The sequence below is a fragment of the Gallus gallus genome, chromosome 1, assembly GCF_016699485.2.
Source record: "Gallus gallus isolate bGalGal1 chromosome 1, bGalGal1.mat.broiler.GRCg7b, whole genome shotgun sequence".
In the NCBI taxonomy this organism is placed as follows: Eukaryota; Metazoa; Chordata; class Aves; order Galliformes; family Phasianidae; genus Gallus; species Gallus gallus.
The window spans coordinates 184,080,273-184,098,653 of NC_052532.1; the positions used below are offsets into that span (position 1 = coordinate 184,080,273).

At 36.1% G+C, this 18,381-nt stretch overlaps 1 long non-coding RNA gene across 12 annotated transcripts in view; it reads left to right on the plus strand.

Annotated features, from left to right (window-relative positions):
- Nucleotides 1-18,381, plus strand: part of LOC121108184 — a 138,361-nt gene that overhangs the window by 26,580 nt on the left and 93,400 nt on the right. The gene's annotated exons all lie outside the window — the stretch shown is intronic.

The following is an 18,381-nucleotide window of genomic DNA, read 5'->3' on the forward strand; positions in this document are numbered from 1 at the left end:
CATGAACTTCTTTAGTTTGTGAAGTAAGAAGCAATGTACTGCATCTACTTGCAACAACTGATAATAATAATATTTCGGAATGTAATTTTTACACATCCTTGAGTTTATTGAGACTTATATAAACAGTTATTCATCTTGTACTAACGCATAATTCCAAACTGAATCATGAAGTCAGTATCCCAAACTTGTTTACTTTTTTTTTTTTTTTTTTTTTTTTTTTTACTATCAAGGAAGTTCAGGATGCCCAGCTATAAAAACAACTTCATATTTTCATAAAAACCCTATCCTCTGTGTCTAGGAGTCTCAGTTATTACTATTTTAGGATTTGAAAGGAGATATTACTTTTGTTAGATTAATTTCTGCCCACTTAGGGATAATATTTAATGTTAAATAAGTACCTTAGATAGATGATATAACATGAAGAGGAATGCACGTGTTATCTGCATGATGTAAGTCACAAAAACAAACAACAATTTTCTCATAAGAGTTATGATTTGTAACTTCACTCTGCTATATTTATTCAAATGCAGCATTTACTTTCATAACATATGGAAGCCACCATTAACATATGTCACAAAACCGCACAACCCAAGAGCAGCAGAGGTAGGAAGAGATATCTGGAAATTGCCCAGTCCAGCCCTGCTGCTCAAACAGTGTCAGCCAGAGCATGTCCTGATAGAATTATAAATATATTTATTCAGGTCCAAGGATGGAAAATCCATAGTCCCTCTGGGCAGTCTCTTCCCTTTTCCAGTATTAGACAAGCCTTGCAGTAAAAACTTTTTTTTTTCTAGCATTTGAGTGGAATTTCCTACATTTTCTGTATGTTGATTTTATCTTCCTGTATACAGTAAATTTTATTTGAATTTAATTCATACAGTGTAAGTGCAACAAAAAATGCAAAGACTATTATTACAAAATGACTTGTATAAACAAAATGAGCTTTCCTTATTGTCTTTCTGTAAATAAATTTTTTCAGACCTCAGATCACTCTAACAGATTTACCCTGATCACTATTTATGAAAACCTTATCAAGAAAAGCTGGTATCAGGGCTGTGTTACCACCAACTTTTGTTGGCAGATGGTGTTGGTTGAAGAGTACAGTCTTATGAGATAGTCAATAAAAAAAAATGCTATTGCATGGTTCTGTTGCTTTTGGAACAGACTGGCATCAGACATGCTAGTTATGCATTACATGGCTTTACATTTTCAAAAGTTAAAATTAGCATCTCCTGGAACAAAGTAGAATGTCTTAAAAAAAAAAAAAAAAAAATTACTGTATCAGCGCAGTAAATTTAAAGACTTCAAGGTTAAGGATGAATCTGTGCTCCTTAAAACCACTGATAGGCATTCATTTTTGTCTAAACCTTGATTAGTCTAACAAATTCAAAATCTTGCCTGGAAGACACATCATGTTAAAAAGCATAAAGATACTGACTCAGTCTCTATAAAATATTGATTCAATTCTCCATTCTGACTAACCTCTGTAACCACTTACAAACATCTTAAAGAATCCTATGCTAATACGTATGTGCTGGCTTTCTTCCTTTAATGGCAACTAACATTTCTAGGTGAACAGTATTTAGATTTTCAGATTAAAACAATAATGTGTTTCTTGTCTGAATTATGACTCAAAACAACATTGTATTATAGGACCTGAGCATTTTCTTATTTGTCTTTAATACTTAAAATAACTCTGTTCCATATTCCAGATCTCTGCTAACCAGAAACCTTTCACTGATATACTTTCTTTACTTCTAAATTAACTGTGTTCTCTAACTTATCTATTTATGTTTTTTTTAAGTACTTTATTTCCACTGCAAATGTAAGAAGGGAAGACTTTACTTACTCCCCTCTTGATCTAGATTTTTTTAAGAAAAGTACTTCAGGTGTGTGAATAAATGGGAATTGTAGGCAATTAGAAAAACACGTAGTAAATCATTTTTAAATGTTTCCTAATCATCCACACTTTTCTTATTTTTTTCTTCCCATTGAGTTTTGTTCATGACTGCTTTCATCTTAGAAGATAAATTCTTTTAATGTGGTATGGCCCTGATCCTCAAAAGTTTTTAGGTTCTTAGCTAGAACTGAAATAATGGGATCTAGTTTCCTCAGAAGTACAGATGAAAAAGAACACCACCCTTGTGTCTGTATCTTGCTGGTTAGGATATTCAGCTTGTGTGTAGGAAAACAAATTAATCACAAGGAGTTGCAATCACCTTGTTATTCACTGTCACAATGAAGAATCTTAGATAATTCTTCTATTTTATTTTTTATTTTATTTCCAACCTCTCATTAGAAATGTCTGCTTCATTTTTTAAAAATCTGTATTAGTCATTGTAATTGTTTTAACCTTGCTAGTCATTTTTTGACCATTCTATGAACTTTCCTATCTATCATGTTGCAGAGATATGCCACTTGTGCAGCGATCCCATGCCGAGTTGCATTGTGTAGTTTAGCTTTAACATGCCTCATTACCATTTTGTTTGTTCCTCTTTTCTGAGAAGTAAGGAAAAGCCATGATAAGGATGACAACCCTTTGTAGACCTGTATTCAATGCTTTATTCCTGAACTCACACAGATGAGCAAAATTTTGCTCCTTAAGAACTGGTGCGTAATACAACTGATGAAACAGTCTTTGCATATTACAGCTGGCGGAACAAACTTGTACCGGCTGTGGATAAGGGAAAAGTGCCCACCTCTGCCATTTGTGGTACATGTTCATGATACTTCATTATAGCTTTATAAGCATTTAATCTTGTCAGACGAGTCTGATTGCTTTTTGATGTTATTACAAAGCTAGTGAATGATCTTACTCTCAAAATTAATTAAAATCAACTTGCAATATTAATCTTTCATATTGACAGAATCTAACTACAGGATTGTAAAACAGAATGATGAAGAATTACTATATCAAGTTTTGATGAGGTATGATTCTTAGTTTAATTAGGTACTATTTCAACATTTTCATTACTAAACTTAGGTGGAACTTTCGTTTACTGATGTTGTTGCCAAAACTCATATTCATTTCCATGGATCAAGAAGTTCAGTAAAATGATACATTAGAGAAATCATAACTGATACCACATTGAGATTTGAATAGTGCAGAAAACAGTACGTACACAGTAAAACCTCTTTTACAGACAACAAAACATAAAAAAGGAAATAAAATTAGCTTTTATTTGAAAATATACTGTTTAATTAGTGAGTGATTAGAAAAAACAAGCAAAAAAACTAACCAACCAACCAAACAAAAAAAACCCCACCAACATCTGTTTGCGTTGGGGAAAAAAGTTTTTTGTTTTTTTTTTTTCCTTTTAAAGACCCTTAAGAATAGTTGCAAAGTTGTCAGGAACACCTTAGAGTGTTACTGCAAACTATATTTGCATTTTCTATATGGGGTGTCTGAAACACCTTGCATAACAAAAGGATGACAAAAACTTACTTAATTACTGAATTTCATAATTTGTACACATGTAAGTGTTCATGTACTATTGCCTGTGTGGTGAACAGTCTGCTGTTTATTTTTGCTATTGCTGTTCTTAAATGGAACTGAACTGAAACAAAAGATATACACACCAGATGAACCAAGGCCTTATTCTACAAAAAAAGAAATTCAATGTATTAATTTATACGATCAAAGAAACCATGACTAAGACTAGATGAGTTTATTTTTTTACATCTAAATAAGTCATGAACAAACAGTATTCATATATGTCACTTTAAAAAAACAAACATTTTATGTACATTCAATGTAGAATATGAATATTCTATCAGAGGAAAAAAAAGCTATCTGCAACAAGTAGATACCATAATGTCAAAGAATAACCAAAGAGGGAATCTGAATTGTTAAGCAAGAATTTTATTGATTTTCTTAATCAATGTACTTCACCAACTGATAACATTGTTCAGGTCTAGTGGAAGATATTTGCCTGGTAAATATATGAACATTAAGGTAAGGCTTAACCTTACATCCCTCTTCTATTTTGCCCTATGTCATGTCACCAAAGTGTGAAGGCCACAGTTTTATTTTTAAAGTCTAAAGTCAAAGAAGCAACAAAAATATATTTTCTGAATATATATTCTATAAACACAGGAATAGCTTTTATAATGATAATATATACAATTTATACTGAACTTCTGTTCAAAAGATATCAGAGATAGTTATAAAGAAATTATAATAGAAAAAAAAAATACTTTCATACACCTCATAGAGTTTCCCTGGAGAAATTTTATGAACAAATAGAACATTTGCAATACCAAAGCACAGTATTTTAAATCCCTCTTTGTACAAATTCAGTGTATTTGTAGGGAATATCCAAAATCCAGTCAAGAGTTTGTATTGATCTGACAATTAGCCCTGACTGAAAATCTATGTTCTGGGTAGAAATATACCTGGAGCCTGACTATCTTGCTCAATACTTTGGCTTCTAAGAGTTATTTTCTCACTCCTTGATCTTCCACACTGCATAAGCATTAGTTTGTTTCTAAGCTTTCTTTTAGAGCACCATCTATCTGTTCCTTATGATAAAAATCCATTTTTAGGAGGGAGAACTTTTTATAGAGATGATTGTTTTCAGTGGAGAAAATATCTGAAGGATGCAGCAGATTAGGCTTCTTTCTGCTCTGTAATATCCAGCAAAGCTACTTGGTGGACACTGAGACTTAACATTCAGGACAAATTCATGTGTTTTGTCTTGGAATAAGCAATACACATTCTGAACTTCATTGTACAAAAATGCTCTCTCTAGTGGATCTCAGCAAAGATTTCTCATTATTTCAGAGATAAAAAGAAAGGAAGGAAGGAAGGAAGGAAGGAAGGAAGGAAGGAAGGAAGGAAGGAAGGAAGGAAGGAAGGAAGGAAGGAAGGAAGGAAGGAAGGAAGGAAGGAAGGAAGGAAGGAAGGAAGGAAGGAAGGAAGGAAGGAAGGAAGGAAGGAAGGAAGGAAGGAAGAAGGAAAGATAAAGAGAGAAAGAAAGAAAAGAAACTTGAGGGACACTGCATGTGACATAGAACCAAGACCAAGTGATGTATGGATGTGGCCAAACTGTTTTGAAGGTACTTGGCTTTGTTTGGTTTGCGTGAACCAGAGCCTTTGCTCACCAAGGTCCAAACACGCTGTGTGCCACATATGCTTTAACCATGTACTTTGTTCCTTTGATCCAAAGAGGACCAAATCCTAAGACACTAAAATTTCAAGCAAACTACTGTTAACTCCGAAAACTTCTTGTGTGTTCAGTTGTAGTGTACTCACAAGAGCAGTGAAGTTAGCAGCAGGATGTGCTAATGCTTATGGCCTGGTGCCAGACACGGCACCTCTTCTGCAAGTGGATTCATAAACAGTTCTTTGAAGCAAAAATTTCTCAAATGAATAGATAGGACCCAGAGGACTGAAGCCAGACATTCATGCAAGTTCACAAGAAGGATCTAACAGTTGAGATGAAAGGCCCCTTAAGATGTTATGATTTTAACAACCTGGGACACTATATAGTTTCTAAGCACATACACTGATCCTGTAGATTTATGACGTGCAATATTCAGTATACATTCTGCTTTTTACTGAAATTGGTATGATCATAGTGAACGAAGTTCCAGTGTAACTGGAATACGATACAGGTGCAGTTCAAAAGTAATATCCTTAGAATTGTGGATATTGCTTCAAATTTGCCATGTGGCTAATCACTGGGTTTAAGTCGGTTGTTCCCAGAATACAACAAACAAATAAACAAATAAATGGAAATCAAATATGTTTGGCAAAACATTGCATTTACAAGAGACTAAAGGGCACAATATTCAAAACCATGTAAGTTTAAGTGTTAGAATTTTTCTTTGAAGAGCTGCTGGGAACTTGATTATTTTTATATCCTCCCACAGTATTATGTACAGGAAATTTAGTGGGGAAAAAAAAAGAAAAAATATGTCAGAACTGAATGAAATTTTCATTACTATAGGCTTTATAGTTACTGTAAATATAACAAAACTAGATTTTGATTCTTATCCTAGGTTGTGTACCCACACTTACCAAGTCTCTGATCTCGCCCTCATCTCAGCTTGTGAGACCTCAAAGAGGTGAGGTCTTTCCATTCACTGTGACTAAACACCAGCTACAAAGACTGTATATCCACTGATAAATTTTACGGTGCCTGAATTCTCCAGGGTCAATACCAGGCAGTTTAAAAGTCCCTTTGTCTCAGCTACAGTGGGGAAGAGTATGCAAGAAAGTTGTGCTACTGTTCTCCTTCCTGTGTACTCAGAGCCAAGGTCTTACTGTTTCTCATGCTAACCTGCCAGCCAGGAGGAACAAAAATTTTGGAGGTGACACAGCCAGGACAGCTGACCCAAAGGGTCAGCTCCTTCACACTGCATGATAACTTGCTCTGTAATAAAGGCTGAGAGAAACAAGGAAAAAATCTATCAGCTGGGATATGAAATTTTAAAGGAGAAATAGATCAAAATATAAAACATGGGCTCAACATTAGTTGAAGTCCTGTTGATGAAGGAAGTTATAGAGTGTGCCCTTATGGCCAAGAAGGCCAGTAGTATCCTGGGGTGCATTATAAAGAGAACAACTAGAAGGTCAAGGGAGGTAATCCTCCCCCACTACTCAGCCCTGGTGAGGGAACATCTGTAGTACTGTGTCCAGTTCTGGGGTCCTTTGTTCAAAAAAGACAGGGATCTCCAAGAAAGAATCTAGTGTAGAGCCTCAAAGATGATGAAGGGCCTGTAGTATGTGTCATACAAGGAAAGGCTGAGAGACCTGGGACTGTTCAGTGTGGAGCAGACTGAGAGGGAATCTCATTGTTTATAAACACCTAAAGTGTGGGAGTCAAATTGATGGAGTCAGACTCATTTCAGTTTCCTGCAGAAATACAACATGGGTCAATGAGCAGATAATGGAACACAGGAAGTCCCATACTGACACAAGGAAGGTACTTTACTGTCAGAGCAAAGGGGTGCTAGAACAGGCTGCCCAGCGAGGTTGTGGAGTCTCCTCCTCTGGACTCGCCTGGACATCTACCTGTACAACCTGTTGTTGGGAATCTGCTTTAGCAGGGGGTTGGATGTGATGTTATCCAGAAGGCCCTCTGAACCCCCACTGCTCTATGATTCTGTGAAGTTTCTGGAGGCAAAGTTAATACTCTGTAGAGTCTTCTAGAAAGGAATCAAAGGAATTCATCAAAGGAATAAACGTATGTTTTTTTTTTTTTTTTTTCCCCTCAAAACAGATATCTTACAATTTACATTAACTGAAATTCTCTTTCCTCAACTGTTTCAAGATTTTTTTTTTTCCACCATAAAACTATGCTTTCTGAAGTTTCTCTCAGAAGCCTTAGTTTGAGTGTACCATGAACGGTGTAAACTCAGAGGTAAGGTATAGTAAAAGAAAGCTATCATGAATGTTCTCCATCCTTTTTCCCTTCAGAGGGAAAGAAAACAGAACCCTACTTTGTTCTTGAAAGCCCAGCATTCACAGCTCAGCAGTCAGTATTTGATTTGGAGCTGGTTTGCACCAGGGGTGCCATGACACTGATGTTTTATGGGAAAAAAAAAATGAGGATAACAAGGCACTTAATAAGATTAAGTGATTTATAGATACATCTGTGAAGTTTAAAAACATCAGTGTATTATTTTTCTCTCTTTTCCTTCCTTTTTATCTCCTACTCAGAAACAGAGAGACAAACTTCAGAATTCCTGAAATTGCTGAAATTGCAGAATTTCTTGCTGTTTTGTTTGTTTGTTTTTGTCTCTTTGTTTTCAAAACTTTAGATATTTATTTAAATTATAACAAAAATTATTTTGTAACCAGTTGAAATTTTTGTCAATAAATTCATTAAAGCAATTAAAAAAAACCTTTGAGAAAAACAGTGAAACCCAGATAAGTACTATGATGACAATTAAGAGTCATAAACACAAAGGAAAATAAAAGATCAAGTTATTGAATTATAGAATCATTTGAGTTAAAAGGGACCCTTAAAAACTATCAGATCCAAATCCCCTGTGACGAACAGGGACACATGCAGCATGATCAGGCTGCTCAGAGATCTGTCCAGCCTAACCTTGAGTTTTCCAGGGATGGGACATCCACCACCTCCCTGGGCAACCCGTGCCAATACTTCACTACCATTATTGCAAAAAAACCTCATTGTATCCAATCTAAATCTCCCCTCTTTTAGTTTGAAACCATTTCCCCTTGTTTTATCACAACAGACCATGCTAAAGAGTTTGTCCCTTTCTTCTGATGCAGCTGCTCCCATGAAATCTAGAATTAATGGTACCAAGCTGTCCACAGATTTATTTCCAGCTACCACCGAGTAATACTTTACTAATTCTCTGTGTCCATCACCACACTCGTTTTTTCGGCAGCTTTTCATGCTTTCATCCTCAAAACACTTGTTCTTTCTCAAATCTCCTGTTTTTCTGTCTGAATCAGAGACAACATATGCTTTGATTTAACATTCACTTAACTTTATATTGTCCAGGTGACTCGATGAGAGTCAGGTTATCTCTTGGAGAAGATGATTGAATTAGTTACTATGGTTTACCTGCTTTTATTGGGTTCTGATGATTGGAGAAATAACATCTTACTAATGTTATTCTTGATACCTAGAGAAATTTCATTTCTTTAAGACTTATTTTGTTATCTTCTATGTGCTTGAACTCTGCTTCATATCAGTGCTATTAAAAGAGGGCTGAAAGAGATATACAGACAACGAGATCACATAAAACTGCTGACTTAGAAGAACGTGGTAAAGGATACAAAGTTATCTTATTTCTGCCTTGATATGGCATAGTGTTATTTTCAGAAGAATTTAACCCTTAGCAATAATTCAGCTATAAGAATGTTTTAAAGTACTGAATAAAAACAGAATTTTACTGATTTCTGCTGATAGGATATAATTTAAATAATTTATTTTTAGTTTTGTTTCAGTTGGCTTCACAGTTAACTTAAAAAAAATCAAAAGAATGCCAATCAATTAAAAAAAATATTGCTTTCTTTCTTCATAAGGAATGTAAATGAAAATGTAGAAAATGAAGCATGAAGACAAGGGTGAAAATGCCTGGAAAACAGTTCAGAAAAAAATATGTTAGAATCCTAGAGTAATTTGAGTTGGAAGAAATCCATAAAGACCATCTAGGCTAGCACCCCTGCAATGAACAAGGACACGTACAGCTAGATCAGGTGCTCAGAGCCCCATGCAGCCTGACTTTGAGTGTCTCCAGGGGCATGGCATCCACCACTTCTCATGGCAACCTGTGCCAGTGCCTCACCACCCTTATCATAAAACCTTGTTCCTTATATACAGTCTAAATTTCCCATTTTTGATAGAAACAATTTCCCTTGTCCTATCACAGCAGACCTTGCTAAAGAGTCTGTCCCCTTTCTTCTTACAGACTTACAGCCCCTCCCCCCCCCCCCCGCCTTTCTCTCCCCCTCAACCTTAAGCTACTGAAAGATCACTCTCAGGTTGCCCTGGAGCTTTCTCTTCTCCAGGCTGAACAGCCCCAGCCCTCTCAGCCTGTCCTTGTAAGGAAGGTGTTCTGTGTTGTTTCAGACACATTTTTATTCCTGAAAAGCAGATGCTCCTTCTAAAATCTGGAATCCTCATGTACCCCTGAATCAGTAGACAACTTCCCAGTGTTACAAAAAGGGCCTAAGACTGGAAAGAAATGCACATAATTAGGGAAACCCTGATATCTACTGGGGAAAAGAAGCTATTGGTAATGCACAACCCAATTGCTCACCACCTAGTGACCAATGCCCACCCAGCCCCCAACAGCCCCCAACAGCACTCCCTGAAAAACTCCCAAGTTTTACTGTTCTGCACGACATCACATTAGATATCCCTTTAGTTTTGATCAACTGTCCTGGTTCTGTCCCTTCCCAGCACCTTGTGTCCCCTCATCTTCCTCTCTGGCAGGACAGTATGAGAAGCAAAAAAAAGTCTCTGGATTTCAATAAGCACTTCTTATCAACAAGTAAACATAAGTGTGTCCACAACATAATTCTCTGTGAAAATCTAAAAGAAAACATCACATCAGCTATGAGGAAGAAAATTAATTCTATCCTAGCTGAAGTCAAGATATTTCCATTTTCCTGTAAATGTATATACAGAATGATCATTTTTGTCTTTTATCATTATTCCAGTTGATTTTTGTTCTTCTGCAGTAACTTCATGCAATCAGACAAATGTGGAATTGTGAATGTAGCAGTCAGTCATTCAGAACTGTTCATATTGGTACACAGATTCCGTCATGCCATCTCAATTCTCAGTATTTACAAAATAGGTCTTCCTTCTTCTATTTTCCCTCCTCTTTTTTTTTCTTTTTTTTTTTCCCCCATGCTTTTTCTGATACTTCCCTCCATGTGTCAGAATGGAAGCTAATACTTCTAACAGTGTTGCAAGAAAGTTATAATTTATTTACAACATCAGTAGAAATAATCAAAACCTTTTTTCTCAGGGAGTTTTGTATAAAGTATGCAAATATTTTCTGCATGGATAATATAATTGTTACCACCAGATTTAATGTTCAAGACAGAGATTTGATGTCAGAAACGTCAGTAAAAAATGTTCAGCGAGTGCAATATGACTGAAATCAACAGACAGTCACAAGAATACATACTAAAGCAATCAAAGAATTGGACAGTATATGCTTCATTTGCATTACTGCTTTTATTTTATAGAATTTTACATCTTAGAAACCTTTGTGGCACTATAGAAAATTTATAAGTATTAATAAAACATGATTGCTTCATGTGAAAAAAAATAAATCCAAGAATAAAGGATATATCAATATCAAGAAAAGCAGTTTTAACCAAATTGTTCAGCAAAGCAACCTAAAAGGAGTGGAGTTAAAACCTTGTCCCCATCCAACGTGTTATATAAACCTCTAAAGCAGAGATCAGGAAATGGTGCTATTATGACATCGAAAATAAAGCAGAACAAAGCAGAAATCCTGCAGAGCTGTGCCATAAGTGAGGACACCATAAAGGGTTTAACATGTCACTATACAAAGGGAAGTACAAATGGTGCAGCCATGTCATGGATCTTTAAGACCACAAAAGTATTCCTGTTCTGCAATGTTTTTTATCTCAAAAGGTCTTGTACCTGCTGTGACAGACAGTGAGCATGCTTCCTCTGTGGATCGATTTGTGATTCCTAGATCAGGAGTTCTTTATTTGAATTTGCTCAGGAAATCAGTTTCTAGTAGTTACACGAAGGACAGTGACAGTTGTTCCTGAAAGATAACGTATTCAGGTACAATTCCAAAGGACCATGTTAAAATTCTTAACTTCAGTCTTGGCAAAAAGTAATTTAGATGGGCAAATAACAGAGTATTTAAAGAAATTGAATAGCTCCAAAGGAAAAAAAAAAATCATTAATATATGCATTACCTAACAGCAACTGAGCTTCTAATGTTCTTAATTTGGAATTAAAGGTGAATTTTATAACTTTCCCTAAAAGTTTAGTACTAATTTATTATGTATCAAGCACTTCTGAAATACCAAAAAGTCTGCTTGCCAAGGTGATCCAATTTCATCAGGTGCTGGGCCAAGTCTTTTATGTAGTGTCATCAGCATACAAATAACATCTGGTCTATAGACTGAAACTGCTTCTGCTTCTACCACCGCTGTAAAATGCACGAGTATGGAGGAGGAAGGAGAAAGACAACAGGCTCAAACTGAACTTCAAATAATTTACTTTCAGATGACCTGATTTTCCATTTGTGTAGTAAAGCAGGTAAATTATATTTACATTGTATTTGAGAGTCTTCTTAGCAACTCTTCCAAACTCTGATTACTCAGTAATAAGTACAGAACAATAAGGGTACAAAATTATTATTATATTTAAGTCTGCATGACTCATTCCCAGGGATCATCATATTAAGAAAAAAGTCTTCTCAGAAAGAGTGATGAGCTGTTGGAACAGGACACCCAGGGAGGTGGTGGAGTCAACGTTTCTGGAGGTATTTGAGAAATGTTGCATTGAATAACATGGATTAGTGAGCATGATGGCTGAACTAAATGATCTTAGTGGTCTTTGCTAACTCTAATATTCTATGATTCTATGATTCCAGTTTTGATACAGAACTAATATGAGATGGATTAAAAAAAAAAAATGAATTGAGGTCAATCAACTGTTTTATAAAGAGCTGACTCCTGACTTTTGCTTGCCCACCTGGCTTGCGTTTAACTTGAACAATGCTAGGCTCAAAACCCTATGATTTAATACAAGATCACAACCTGAGATGCTGGGCTTTGTGAGTCAATTTACATTAATGCCTCCCCAGCAGTGAAGAGGATAGCTGGTGTCACTCAAGTGTGGAACTATTGGAGGAAGGCATTGAGAATTTTAAAACTGTGTAGCAGCTGGCTCTTAAGAATACAGATCTGAAAGGGAAGAAAATAAAATATACCAGATGGCAGTGGAGGCTCCGCAGCAAGAGAGACAGAAAATAAATTTTGATGAGATGAGGGCATATCATTGCTCAGTTCTCTTTGTGACTGAAATAGAAACAATGTTTGTTTTCACACAAAATTTGAGATGCATAACTCAGCTTCTTTGCAATCTATAACTTTTTAAAGAAAACATTATTTATTTCCACTATAGCTGATACATGTTTGGTGCCAGACTCTGCAAAGTAAGGCTACAACTCTATTTAAAAGGAATATGCAGGTTTATTTGCATCTCTTTCATCTTTATCTTGGTGATAGCTCTCCAAAACAGAATGGGCTCAGTTTTTTAAGTATCATCTTCCCTGGGGTGTGGGGCAGCACTGTGCTGGATCACAAAGCACATTGCAATCCTCTGCAAGACACAGCTCTAACAAGGAAAACATATAAAGGAGGAAGTACATTTTAGTTTCCAGTACAGAAAGAAGATTCTTATGAACTTGAGAATAAGCACTGCATAATCAAGTGCAGGAATTGTTCTTTTTATTTTCAGGTTGTATACTGTAGAAAATAATATTTGAGAGGTGGATGTTTCTACAGTCCTCACAGAGGTACTCAGAGTTCAGAACTTCACATGTATCTTATAACTGTTAAACACGTAAGGATGAAATTTAGCCTCACTCCAAACATTTGTAAAGTTCCTGTTTCAGTGCAGTGAAACTATATTTCAACTTCGATGTAATATATTCCCTTAATTATCCATAATTTTACTTGATAACCAAGACCTGTGTTTCTAAATAAATCTACCATGTTTTCAATTAACACCTTTTAAGTTACGTAAAAACAGTGTCAGTTGAATAATCAACAGTTTTATTCTTTATTTTTGCAATGAAATCTAACCTTCCAAAAGTGTCAAGTTTTACAGCCAGAAGCAGATACAAAGAGTTTTTATTTTAGAATCATGGAATCGCAGAATCATAGGTTTGAGTTGGAAGGGACCTTAAAGCCCACCCTGTTCCAATGTCCTGCTGTGGGCTGATTGCCCCCACCAGCTCAGGCTGCCCCGGACCCGTCCAACCTGGCCCTGAGTACCTCCAGGGATGGGGCACCACAGCTCTCTGGGCAGCCTCATCGGAGCCACACCAAAATTGATAGAAATTGTCTTTTTAAATTAAAAAAAAAAAACAACCAACCAACCAAACAAACAAAAAAAAAAACCACAAACCCACATTCACTCAGGGGTAATCCAAAAATTTCGTTCCTCATAACTATTAGTCTTCCAGAAAGAGTGTACCTATCACAAAATTACAGAAATGTGCTTACAAAATAGACTAGAACTCTAAGACAATAGGATCAATTTAATGGTTTTCTGCTTCATAGTACATCAGATAAAGCCATGTCAAATGCTTTGGGGTCAAAACATTTAAAAACTGACAGTGCTTCGTGTTAGTACTGTTCTAATACTTTTTTAAAGAGAGTTTGGCTGAGTAAAGTACATTGTAAAAGAGTCAGATCCATATGGTTGGTTTTTTTGAAGACAGTTTATGAAGAGAAATATACTCAGCAGTGCAAGATGTTTTAGGTTCTATAAATGTTTTAACTTCAAGAAATATTATATAACTCAATGATAGCTCAAAGCATGACAGGTAAGGAAATAAACTTAGATCTGCATATTTAGTGTTTTTTTTTTTTTTTTTTTTTTTTTTGTCATTGTTGTTGTTTCAGCTTTTGAAACATCAATCACTGATCTGTCCTGGTTTCAGTTGGGACATAGTTTTCTTCACATTAGCTGGCATGGTGTTGTGTTTCAGCTTTAGAGTAAAGCAATGTTGATCTCACACTGATGTTTTAGTAGTTGCTGAGCAGTGCTGTACAGAACCAAGGACATTTTTGCTTTTCATGCTGCCCTGCATGGGCATGGAGCTTGAGGTGCATGAGGAGCTGGGAGGAGACAGAACCAGGACAGTCAACCCAAGCTGGACAAAGGGTTATCCCATATCATTTGGTTTCTTTCAGAACAATAAAGTAGGGAGATTGTCAGGAGGGCAACCACTGCTTGGGGACTGTCTGGGCTGTGTGTGATGAACACTGTGTATCACTTGTTTTGTGTTTGCCTATAGATATCTATGTCTGTCATCTATAGTTATGTCTTTATCTATACCTAAATGCTACATCCTTGGGGGTTCCCTTTAGGCAGTCACAGAATTCAGAACAAGTATAAACAATAGTACCAGGCCTTCTAGATCAAATGTTTTCTGACCTCACCCAATCCTTCAGTTTCATGTATGTTCCTCAGACAACCATAACCTTAGCTCAAAGATTGTTCATTTGGTGTTATTGAAGAATTGTATGATACTACTATGAAACACAGCCAGTTAGCAAGATATTCACTGTAGCTTTGCTATTATGGAAAGCACATTAAATGTCTCCTCTATTTGAATCAATTTTTACTTTTGTATTACAGCTTTCTTAGAGGAGAGATGGAATTTGTTTTCAAGAAATGACATGAGAAGGATTCACCACCAATTACGAAGCCTATTCTCTCTATCTTTCTTGTTAGCTACATGAGGCGTGCTGAGGAATTGTGTAGGATTATTTCTAGAAGAGAATTTGATGCAATCCTCTAAAAGCTGTGACAGAAGATTATCTGGATGCAAGTTTCTAGTAGGAATAGATTTTCTGTCTATCAAATGTGATCCAAGCCAGTCCTTTCAACAATTATTAAATCTCACAGCATTCAGGCTTTTTAGAAGTAGTTCACCAAGCACTGAATAAAAAGCTTTTTATGAGACTGACCAGAGCTGTAACCACCTGTGAAGCTTTTGTTAGTAATTAATCAGACACACAGAGGCTGAAGATTCCCATGAGTGACTGGGTAATGATTTCCCCCTACTCTCCCTTTTCTCTTCCCTTTCCCTTCTTTCTTTCTCCTTTTCTTTTCCTTATTCCTTTTATTTGTTTGTTTGTTTGTTTGTTTGTTTGTTTGTTTGTTTTTAAGTAATGGGTAATTTTTTTCAATATGACAAGTAAGTTGCTGGCATGACAAATTTTGTTATCTTGACTACTGCATCCACTTACTGTATAGCCTTTTGCTTCTGCTATTGCATCCCTCAACTTCATCCAGCAACTGTCACTGAAACAATTGTCCTTTGTCAGTGCTGAGAGAATATCATTTCACTGCTCTGATTCCTCGCATTACTCTCTTACCTTCTTCGAAATATCTCCAGTGACAAAGCCTTTTAGAAACCTGCTTACATTTCTATTCTGGTTAGCAATTAGGACTTTGCTTCAGTTTTGCTTTTCTCTGGCGCACCTTTCCTGGATGTAGTTGTTCAGAAATTTTCATCCCACTGAATTTTAAAGTCAGTCTCAGTAAATTTATTTAATTATTTATTTACTTTATTTTTATTTAAAGTCAGTAAATAACTGGAAGATGAAAGGACTCAATGTGTCTTTACTATGTGCTTCATCATGTGCTTCACCACATGAAGCAGAAGATACTTTAGGAAGTGAGTAAAAAGATGCAAGAAAGGATCTACATTACAGCTGCACGGTTATTTCTTTTTTCCAATTCTCTGGGAATTAAAAAAAAATTGTGTGAGCAATTTTTTTTCCTTGTTATCAAAGTAAAAACAATATATTTATATATATATTTATATATATATATATGTATGTATGTAAATGATGGAAACCCAGTATGCCTTGTTGGTTTTGGTTTTGTTTCTGCTTAACCAAAAGAAAAGTTCTGCAGAATTTCATTCTAAAATAAATAATCTACATGTCAAAAGCAATTTTTTTACTTTTTTTTCAGATTTTCATCCTTTTTTCTTTTTCCTGACTAAAACATTGCAACACTCAACATGAATTTTCAAGTAGTCACATTTTTCTTTGAAATAGCTAAAAGCAAATCCAGTGAGTCCAGTTGGTAGTCTCAATCTGTGTAACATTTTTGCCTGAAGATCTGCCTGTGCATGCAAATCTTCCTGCTGATAATGATACATAACACCCCTGTGCAGCAAGTAATACTGTTCCACTCCTAAGACTAGTAGTATTTGATGCATGCTGAAAATAGACTTGTGTTTTATGGCTCTAAGTGAGTTCAGCAAAGCTACAAACACAGGCACTGTCCTTAGAGGTTTACTTAGCTCACTCTCAACTTGAATTTTTCACTGTCCTAAACCAATTTTTCAGACTCCTCTATCAACTCCTGATTTCTTCTGTCTTTAAATATATTTTTTTTAATTGAATAACGAGAATTCCTTCAGTATAAACTACTATTGGATATTTCACAAAATAACAGACTAATCTACAGGTTTAAAATTGTCTTCTGAATTCCTTCTCTCAGGTTTTTTTGAGTACATCTGTCATAGACCTTTGCTGTTTACCTTCAACTGCTCTTTTAGAGGGGAAAAATAAGCAAGTTTTTTCGTCTGATATGCAGCAAACCATTTGACAAATTTTTCCCATGTTACAAATAGATAAGCAAGGAATCATTAAAACAATCTTGGGATTAGACATTTTTGAAGCAATATCTAATCTCAGAAAGTAAATTACAAATGAATCCAAGATGACACCGATGAATTGATTTTCATACAGTGATATCAGCTTGGGAATTTAGCCAAGTGATAACATCAGAAGTCAATTTACAACTTTAAGAAATTCTTTTTTTGATATTAACACACTTGAGGCTTAGGAGTTAAGTGAGGTGAGCCAGGAAGAAGTAAGAAGGTTATCTGCTGCTGGCTGAACATTTCTTTTTCTTTTTTGCAATGTGAAACAATTACAAAGTTCAAACTGAAAATGAATTGATAGTCTTTCCCTGAAGCTTTTGCTGCAATAAAACAAATCATGAAAGAACAAAAAATCCTACCACACAACTGGGAGAATATTCTGGAAAACAGAATAATTTTTTAAAAATCAACCCAATCTTGTCATGTTTCCATACAAATGTGTGGTTAACACATTAGCTTAGACCTTAAATAAGGCCAAAAATGAAGCAAGCCATGACAATATATCATTATTCTAGCTACTAACCTTCAGTGTCCTGCTAGAAATTATTGCCACCACTGATCCATCAGGAGCTTAGTTATATGTATACCTTGCAATATGCTTCAGATAAGAGAAGCCAGAAAAGCTGGAGCCAGCATTATACCCTGTATAGAGAATTCTGTCTGATCTTTGCTTGAAGAGAACTAATAACATTTACTGGCCTACTGAAACTGGAAGTAGTCACTTCCACAGGCATATTTGTGTCAACTAGGAGAGAATTTGTCCAGATTCTTGGATAGATCATGATTCTGCTTTCCTTGCTCTTATTAAGTAACACAGTTTAATGTAAGTACTTTTATAGCACATGTCTTCAGAAATTTTTCTTGGTAACAGTCACCTTGAAATAACTGTTTTCTACAAAGAGTACAAAGGATTCATGGATTCCTAGTGGTTGAAAAACTTAATATGAGCCCGCAGTGTGCTCTTGCAGCTCAAAAAGCAAATGGTATCCTGGGCTCCATCCGAAGAGGGGTGGCCAGCAGGGACAGGGAGGTGATTGTCCCTCTCTGCTCTGCCCTCGTAAGGCCCCATCAGGAGTACTGAGTCCAGGTTTGGGCTCCCGGTACAAGTAAGACAGGAAGCCATTGGAGAGGGTCCAGAGGAGAGCCACAAAAATGATCAAAGGGCTGGAGCGTCCTCCCTACAAAGACAGGTTGAGTGAGCTGGGTTTGTTGAGCCTAGAGAAAAGAAGGCTGCAGGGTGACCTCATTGTAGCCGTTCAGTATCTAAAGGGAGCCTGTAAACAGGAGGGGAGTCCACTCTTTACAAGGGTAGATAATGTCAGGACACAGGGAAATGGCTTTAAGTTGAAGGAGGGAAGATTTAGGTTGCATATCAGGGGGATGTTCTTTACCAAGAGAGTGGTGAGGTGCTGGAGCAGGCTGCCCAGAGAGGTTGTAGATGCCCCATCCCTGGAAGTATTCAAGGCCAGGCTGGAT